The following is a 9,899-nucleotide window of genomic DNA, read 5'->3' as shown; positions in this document are numbered from 1 at the left end:
ATGTAGAATCTTAAGGGACGCATAAGTAAGCGTACGCTTCAGAAAATGGCAAATATCCAGGTAACTGTATGGTGGACAGCACAGAGCAACAAATAAACATATCTTGCATTTTAATCTAAAGGTTTTAGAGTGTAGCGTTTCTACTTAGAAGCCAGCACGTAAGTTACGGGCTCAGACACATGTTCCAATACTCCTAAGGCACTGCAGTTTGGTCTGTTTGTAAAAACTCTATGAAATGGAAAGTACAATCATTCCTCCTCAGATTAGTACAACGTTTCTGTGAGCATGATTTAAAATTTGAAGCCGAATGCAGCAAGAAGCTGTACCAGCTCGTCATGATTATTTCTACATGACCACGCATTGCAGTGCAAAAATGATATACCTACAAGCACCACAGCTCGGACTGACAACGTTCAGTGGTATGGTCATCGGAGTAAAAGAGGCGATGGTCACCGGGCCGATAGAATAGAAAGAAATGCACTATTGTTGCCAACTCGTCTTTGCAAGTAGTACGTCACAGAAGAGAGGATTGCGTTTTCCCTACACCAGTCTTGTCACCCTTAAAACATACAAAACTTTAGTTTTTTTTTTTCATTTTTTTTTCTGGTACGGTCATTTCATGTACATTTTTGTTAGGGGTGAAGTGCTCATTCACAGATACAAACTTCTCAACGGCTAATAATAAATTGCTAGTGTGGAACGTCTCGTTTAATGGTTTTTCAACTTCTTTATCCCCTTTTGACGGAGTGGTAACGAACGCAACGGTGTTCTAACGCGTAGTATCTTTCAAACCGTTCTGCTGAGGAAAGAGACCTCAACGCCCACTTCAATAAAAAGGTTCACCCAAAGCTTCAACAACCGGCAGAGGCAAGGCCTCTAAGTTATTTTTTATTTTTTGGTGCCCCATTCAAAACACGAAACTTATTCATCAGAATATACCGCCTATAATGCTAACAGACGCCGGTCACTTTATTGCAGTGCGGTGAGAATAAAAATATTTTGCCATATATGTAGTGATTGTAATTGTACAGGGTCAGTGGGTCTCGATCCTTGTGCTCATATGAGCTCCACACTTCGGTTCTCCCTTCCTGGCAGCGGAATTTTCATGCGCCATAATCCATAGCTGAGTCGATAGCGCATTCTTTGCGGTTGCATTGACTTGCAGATTGCACAAGAAACAAAATAGCAAAGGGGTTCCTACACTACATGCGTTCGTCCCATCTTGGCCATCCGCGAACCTAGCCGGTCCATTGTAAGCTGCGACAGGCTCGCTTCTGCCTGGCCTTATCACCGAACACTATGAAAGAGGCGGCGAAGAAAGATTACTCTAAACGCTGCCTTCTCCACTCCTTCCGCTTACGCCGACGCTCTGTTCCTTTATGTTTTGGTTTTGATGTTTTATGTTCTCTTTTTTGTCGATAGTTTACAAGGCAAGGAGCAAGTATTTTCTATTTTCCATTGTTGGAGAGCTGAATGCCTTCACGAAGCGCCTTTCGCAGCAGTCATACTGCTGCGAAAGGCGATGCGATGGGCGATGCGGGCCGGGGATGTTCATATGACTATACCGTGCGCCTTCGAGATACCTTATTTAGTTCAGACAGGTTTTCGACAAAATTAGATGCTCACTTAGACGATAAAAGAAAAGAGATTCCATTAACAAAGAAGCACATAATTTTTATTGCATGTCGCAAGCAGGCGTTACCTCACTTGTAGCTCTCTTATCAAATTCTCACTTTAAAAAATTCACACGTTCCTCTTCAGACGCCGTAATAAGACGGGAGGGGCGGAAACTTGAACTGGAGATTCACTCATAAAGTGTCATTCCCACAAGTAAAATGAGTCTAACTCAGCTAACAGTAGGATAAATTTCTCTTCCATAACTCTCTAGTTAACCCTATCCTGTGACAGGTAGATGAATGCATATTTATAGTCACCACAAGCTGCCCACGTAGTGTTTCGCCATTACAGAGTGTTTTTGTCGGTCGACATTGACTGAGGAGGAACTACCTTAACGACTTAGAATTGTGATTTGTCTTGGCAGATCCCACACGTAATCACTTCATCTCTCTGTGAATGGTATACTCGCTTTGGCTTTAACTAACACTGCTCGTTGTCCTTGCCTTGAAAGCCATATAACCTATCATAAAAGAAATGGGACAACATAAATTGTGCACTTCATTGAAATGTAAACCAAGTACTGCTTTGTGTTGATCATTCCGCCATACTGCAATTGTTCGAATCTTCAAGAGGCCAGCAGCAGTCAGTAGCATATATTTCACGACGCGTTTTTGCACAGTCTGCTTAAGCCCTTTTTTAATTGAGCAGTGCCTGTGAGACAAATTACTGGGCTTGTGTATTGATTTCTTACCTTTTCTTATCACATAATCACCCATCACTACGCTTTTTCTCCCATTTGTCCGTTATCTCGTACAGAGTAGCAGGCCAAACGTTCAATTCTCGGGCCAACCACACAACCTTTCAGTTCAATAAAAACATCTTCCTATCCTTTCAGCAGTGTTTCCGTATCAAGCAGTATAGAAAAGGAGGAATATAAGAAGTGTTAAATATTGCAAACGTTTGTGAAGGTATTATTGAGGCATTACCGCTGAATTATTAGCTTACCAATTTTGAGTACCTTAGGGCGGCTGGGAGTTGTAGCAAATAACGAAAATGCTTGTAATAGGCCTTACGCCTTTTTTAGGCCTGGTACTATTTACGCCTGCTTCCCTGATTACAGACAATATTGGATAAGAATTCTTACTGCAATGAATCGCTTACGTGTTTGAGGCCATGGTTTTTGCTTTTTAATATTGTAGAAAAACATCTGCCACGACTGTTGTTACCGGCCCAGCTTGTGATCGTCTGTAGCAGCCGCGAAAAACTGCGCTAAAAATACGCCACACAAGGAAAGGACACATAGAACAAGATATCCTGCTTTATGTGCCTTTCTCATATTTTCGTTTTGTTTTTAGTAAATTTTCCCGCGGCTTCTGCAAACACATCCTCCATTTTTTATAAACGTAGGCGCACAAAGCCCTAACTATGGTGCCAGCATTGACTAGTTTTTTTTTTTTTTTTTTTTTTTTGCAAAACGATTTACGTCTTCAGCACTTTTGTGAGGAAAGAATATGAAAAGCGGGAACAAAAATGTGATGAGTTAGGGTTTAGCCATTGGATGTCTTATTTGTGCGGTATCGGGCGAGGCAACTCGAAGGAAAAAATCGAGCACAAACCAATTTCGAAAGTTGCAGTTGTCGTCTTCCGGACCTCTTGATATCATTTATTGAAGCTCGAGACTATCACTTTCCTTCATTCTTAAGTCATAGACGAGCTGTATTTTTGTGCAATAAAGACTGTAGCCATCACGTTATACCTGCGGCAGTTTGGTGGCTAATTCAGTAATAATGTTTGATTTGTTGTCGTTACCTACACTGCATTTCTTTCCGTAGAATTCTCGGAATCACAGCTGCTGAGTGACAGTCGGACTTCTGTTATACCCCAAATATTTCTGATTGGGTTCATCTTATTGAAAGCAGTTTTGTCCACAGCGTGGCCGACTTCTTTTCCTGCGACCTCTCCTCATCTTCTTTATACATATATTGCTTTCATTGCCAGAACGGGCACAGATTATCAGTCGCATCTGGAGAACACTTTTTATAGAAACTATGCATAGAGTTTTATTTATTTATCCCCTGATTAGGAAACATGATCATGCCTAGGCTACCAGAGTGACGTAGCGAAATGAAAATATTCAATACATCCGAGACCACAAACAAGAAGGCAGCAGCGATCGCTTTAATGCACGTGAGGTTTATTTCTGACAAATATTTCCTATACAGCAAAACGTCAGAATAAGGCAAAGGTTGTTTTCGCATTCTTAAAGGTCTTATAAATCTGTCTGCTTTATTAAGCAGAACAGTCAAGCTACTCCTCGAGATCCCTTCTGGCGACGACCAGATTGAGCGACGTGGTATTGCCAACGAAAGGAGCGCTGACAGCGCCTTTGGATACGTTGGCCTCCAACTCTCTGAAATTAAACAAAGTTGTAAGGATGCAGTGACGAAGCAAGTGCAATATATATGCGCTGAAAACGCAGTCATTTTGCTACCTATTGTATCGGACGCATGTCATGCGATGGGCTGAACCAGTGAAGTATGCCATGGTACTACCATTCGCATCTTGCCAGTGGTTACTACCGACCGCGTGTAGTAGTTTCGCTTTCAAAGCTACCCTTGCTTCACGCCTTATACACTTATGCCTAGATTCAGACTAGGTGACACGTGTCGTGCACGAAAGAGGACTGAAAACAGAAACTTATGGAATGGCATGGCTGCGTTTCTGTTGGTTGAGTGGCTGTTTTCGAGATATTCATACAATTTATTGCGACGTCATGCACCCAGCTGACCAATCAGCACTCGGCCAAGTCTATCCTCTAAGTTGTCACCTGCTAGAGGAGCTTTCAACTTGAACAAAAAATAAAGTGCGAATCCTAAACATGTCGATGACGCCACGCTAGGTCGTGACGTCCCGCATCCCATGAATAAATCAGGACTCAGGGATCAAGCTACTTGGTTACTGATGTCATAGTCAAGTAGTAAGATTGTCCTATATATATATATATATATATATATATATATATATATATATATATATATATATATATATATATATATATATATATATATATATATATATATAATGTTACGTGGCGGCAAGTCGGTGAACACAGGAGAACAGAGAACACAGTGAGAGTTAAGATGATCGATAACAGTGAGATGACATTTAATGGAAATGTTAGCGGGCCTGGCGCGAGCGCTCCTGTCCGCGCGCCTGCCCGCTTCTTCTTTCTTAAATTGTCCGTAAAATCACCCGGGGCCACCGAGCGATCGTGCCGATCGTGGACGGAGAAGTTTACCGATGTTGATGATTCCACGGCATAATGATGGGCGTGTCTGCAGATGCTTGAAGAAGAAGAAGATAAAGAGAGAATAGAACCGCTTGCCGGCACGATGATTCCTATAAATCTTGGTCCAGGACACTCAAGGGCCACACGTTGCCACGACTCTATGGTGGAGGCCAACGCACACACCGCATGACATAGGCAGAGAAGGATGTCTTCAAGTGTAGCGCTGTCTTGGGTCGTGGGGTCTTTGGTCGGCACATCTGGTCAGTGGGGTCACACACGGTCGTTCGGGTCTATTCTTGTGTCTTGTGGTCATGTGCGGCGTCTCGGGTCAGTCTCTCCTTCGTCATGTCTTGTGGTCGGGGTGAAGGAGACGGGGCGGAGGAACGGAAAGGTCTTGCTATGTCCGGAAGGCTGAGGACCAGCCATGCGATGCCTCCTAACCTTTCGCCGACGACACAAGAAGACGCAGGGCACCGAAGCTCCAGACTAGGATGAGGGAGGGGGATGGGTAAGTACCCAGCACATACAACCAGATGTTACGCGGCGGCAAGTCGATGAACACAGGAGAACAGAGAGAGAGAAGATGGTCGATGGCACTGAGATGACGTTTAATGAAAATGCTAACGGGCCTAGCGCGAGCGCTCCTGCCCACGCCACTGCCCGTTTCTGTTTCCTTGCTCGTCCTTAACAATATATATATATATATATATATATATATATATATATATATATATATATATATATATATATATATATAAGAAGAGGAATCGGCATTTGTGCGAGAGGAGCCCTCGTGCTAGACCATACATTAAATCATCCTTCACCCTGTCGCCATGTTTTGCCGTCTTGCTTGCCTCCGCTTAACGTTGTGGTAGAGGTGTGGTGTGCGCCATTTCCATCCTCACCTTGTGCGTCGACGCCATCCGTACGCCGGCACCTTCAGCCGAGCGCCCGGCCATATCGCCGCGCTGTTTCTCCCCAGCCCTTCCTGCCCGGACCTGACCAGCAGCAACTACCACCGAATCGAATTGCAGTTTAAATACAAATATTGTTTTGATTCTAAATTTAAAGTCTAGAGTGGGGCGTTAATGAAGCACAATGTCGCCTTGATATTGTTTAAACTTATTTAGTACAAGCTTTTTACACAAACAAATAGTATACTAGTTGCTTGAACATTTTAGTCTGCGCTGGGAACACGGTAGCGATTTTCTATATTTCTGTTAAGTTAGAGATAGGTCAACCGACTATTCCGTCTGCAAGTTATGGAAATTCCCATCCGATTGCCTTGTTAGCATCGTATCAATGTATTCACCGCATCTTAGCATGATACTTTACTCTGGGAAATATTTGTCATGTTTTTCCTTCTCGCAGCTTCTTATTTTTCCTTGCAGGAAATCATTCGCTATGCTGTCTGCCTGATAGGAAGTCTTAGGATTGAATCAAAGCCGCGGTGGCAGCATATATCTATCGCGATAAATTTCATAAATGGCAGTGTGGTGTGCAATAGCATGGCGGCCAACGAACCTCAGGCAATTGACATAACTTGGAACCTTCCTCTACAATGTTCTACGGATCGCATGAAAGCGTCTGGTTCCTCGAGGATTTCTCGAGGTTTTTAGCTTGAGGATATTTAATCATTTTGGTCCATTCATTATTCTGCTTTTTTGTTTTTGAAAACCGCTTAGTCATGTGGATTGCAAAGCTTACATTTTCATATACGGTATCTAACGCATTGTCTATGCCGATTTCCTTTTTTTTTTTAATTGAGCGCAAGTTTAATCCGATGAAAGTGAGAAAGTTCTTGGGCGCACTATTTTATCACGCAAGGTTATGAAGCGTGAAATATTGCACACTGCACTGCGCATGATAAGTGCAGTGTACCATTTTGAGCAATTTATATAGCGCCTGTGTTGTGTACCCTTTCTATGTCTGTCGTCTTTTTGAGCTACACTCTCATGCGTTGGATCACCGTTACCGGCTAGCCCTTGTGAATTATATTATGCGGGGCCACACGAATCTGAGTTTACGTAGTTTCATTTCATTTCATTTATTGATCCCTTAAAGGCCCGAAGGCATTACATAAGGGGGGGCTTATTGGTTTACAACGGCGATGATGGGAACGTGCATAACAATAAAAAGAACAAACATAGAAACAAACATAAAGGGGGTTGTAGTCATATCAGGGTTTCCCAGCAAATGATACATCATTTATTAAAGATATGTCAAGCAATACTCGCTACAAAGAGCGCAGAAGTGATCAAAATCTATGCGAGGTGAATTTTTATTTTCTCGCGGAATGTTTTGTGATCAGTGCATGCAGCGATGTCGTTAGGCAGTGAATTCTATAGTGCTACTGCGTTGGGGAAAAATGAGTTGTTGTAAGCAGACGTGTGGCCACTGATGCGTGCTATCGGGTTACCGTGACTTAGCCGGGAGGACGTTCGTAGTGGGGCGGTTAATAGAGCGTGCCGTGATCTTGTGTTATGATAAAATGTATGAAGTAAGCATAGGCGGGAAACGACTCGGCGTGATTCTAGTGTTGAGAGACGGAGGGACTGCTTGAGGGCGGTGACACCGGCTTCTCTTGAGTAGCATGAAGTGATGAACCGGGCTGCACGATTTTGGATTGATTCCAATTCGATGGTGAGATACGATTGCCATGGGTGCCAGATGGATGATGCATACTCTAATTTTGGCCGCACAAATGTTTCATACGCGAGTTGTTTTATGTTAGGTGATGCAGATTTCAGATTTCTTCTCAGGTAGCCAAGTGTGCGTGAAGTGTCGGAGCAAATGGTTCTAATGTGGGTGACCCAAGAAAGTGTTGATGTGAGATGTACACCTAGATATTTATAAGATTTTGCAACGGTTATAGGGACGGATGAAATGCTGTAAGTGTGATTCGTCAAGGTGTGTTTGTGAGTGAAGGACAACGATTTGCACTTAGTAAGATTTAAAGGCATCTGCCACTTTTCACACCATGATGCAATAACGTCAAGGTCCTGTTACAAAGTGAGGTTATCGGTTGGGCTACTTATTGCATTATAGATGACACAATCGTCCGCGAAGAGTCGCAATTTGCATTGAATATTAGAGGGCAGGTCGTTGATATATATTAAGAAGAGTAATGGTGATAACCCAGCCCCTTGAGGGACACCAGATGTTACATCTGTTAAGGGTGACTGGATGTTATTGGCGGATGTGAACTGCGAGCGTCCTTTTAAAAAATGTTCGAGCCAGCATATCAGATTAGTAGGAATTCCCAGGAACGAAAGTTTCGCAAGCAGGTGGTTGTGAGGTACGCGATCAAATGCCTTCGAGAAGTCTAAGAAGATTGCATCTATTTGGAGGTTATCGTCTATGGCCTTAAGGATGTCTTGGGTGAACTCTGCCAGCTGGGTTTCGCATGAAAATGATTTCCTGAAGCCATGCTGATGAGGATAAAAGAAATTAATTGAATCAAGGTGGGACATTAAGCTTGATGAAATAATGTGCTCTAGAAGTTTAGAAGATATGCTAGTAAGGGATATTGGACGATAGTTAGCTGGGCATGCGCGATCACCTGTTTTGAAAATGGGAACAATTTGGGCTATCTTCCAATCGTCAGGAATGATTCCGGTGTCTAAAGATTGGGTAAATATTAGGTGTAGTATCTGGCTTGATAATGATAGAGTGTTTTTAAGTAGTTTACTGTTTATTTGGTCACATCCTGCAGATGATGAGAGCTTGAGTGAACTGATTAATTTGGAGATTCCTTCGGGGCTAATTTGAATTTCCGGCATTTCTTTTTGACTATTGGTTTGCAAGACTGTGGGTGTAGAATTGCTGACAGGCGAAAACACAGATGAGAAGTAGTCATTTAAAAGTTTTGCGCATCGATTAGTATCTGCTGGTTCGCCATCAGGTCCTACAAGATCGAACCGATTAGATTTATGTTTAGGGGAGAGGATACGCCAGAATTTGGTGGGATTTGTTCTGAGAATGGTTAGCAAGTCAACAGAGAAAAATTTATCTTTCGCAGCACTCAATTCATTTAAATATTTATTCGCGCAGGCGTGGTATCTGTCCCATGCTTCTTGTTTTTGGCTTAGTTTAGCGGAACGATAAAGCCGTTTTTTCCTACTAAGAAGGTGCTTCAAGTTTTTGTTAAACCAAATATTGTTGGAATCCGATTTGACGACAATGGTTGGGATGTACTTATTTTTTAGTCGCAGCATTGTTGACTTGTAACTTTCCCAGTTTTCGTGAACTGTGTTGATTAGATAAGAACCTAGGAAGTCGGTGAAAAAGAATGAAAGTTCCTTATTTATGGAGTCGAAGTTACCTCGCTTATAGTCAGTGATTTATTTTTTTTCGTAGGTGATCGCCTATTTGAATGTAATGACGTGCAAATGTGCAGAAACATGTGATCGCTGAGGCCCGGAAGCAGAGTTACACTGTGAATGTTGTCTGGGCAAGATGTCAGTAACAGGTCAAGAGTGTGAGCACCTCTTGTGGGGTGCGTGATGGCTTGATGCAGGTTGAAGTCCAGTGTTAGGTCAAGAAATTGTTTCGATTCTTTGGAAGGTGAATGGCTAGATACAGAGAGGGAAGCCCAGTTTATATGTGGATAGTTAAAATCACCGAACAGATATATGTTCGAATTCAAATATGTGTTTTTAATCGCCGTTAATGCGTCATGAAGGGAGTCACAGAAGGATGAATCGCTGTCTGGTGGCCTGTAGCAAATGCCGAATATTTCTTTCAATCCGAAGTTGTGCACGCATACCCAGGTTAGTTCTAGTTTGGTGTCGTGACAGATGAGTGATGATGATAGGGTGTTTCGGATGGCGATAAGCACTCCTCCGCCCCTCCGTCCACGCCTATCACGACGATAAAGAACGTAGTTCCCGTTTGAAGGGAGGATTTCAGTATCTTTCACGCCTTCGTGTAGCCACGTTTCTGTTAGTAGGACAATGTCAGCACTAGTGTCGTCGATAAGGCTGTGCAGTTT

This window comes from Amblyomma maculatum, chromosome 2, assembly GCF_055883805.1.
Source record: "Amblyomma maculatum isolate TAMU_Amacu chromosome 2, ASM5588380v1, whole genome shotgun sequence".
Lineage (NCBI taxonomy): Eukaryota > Metazoa > Arthropoda > Arachnida > Ixodida > Ixodidae > Amblyomma > Amblyomma maculatum.
The sequence above is the reverse complement of the archived record's forward strand: the minus strand, read 5'-3'. Positions refer to the sequence as shown.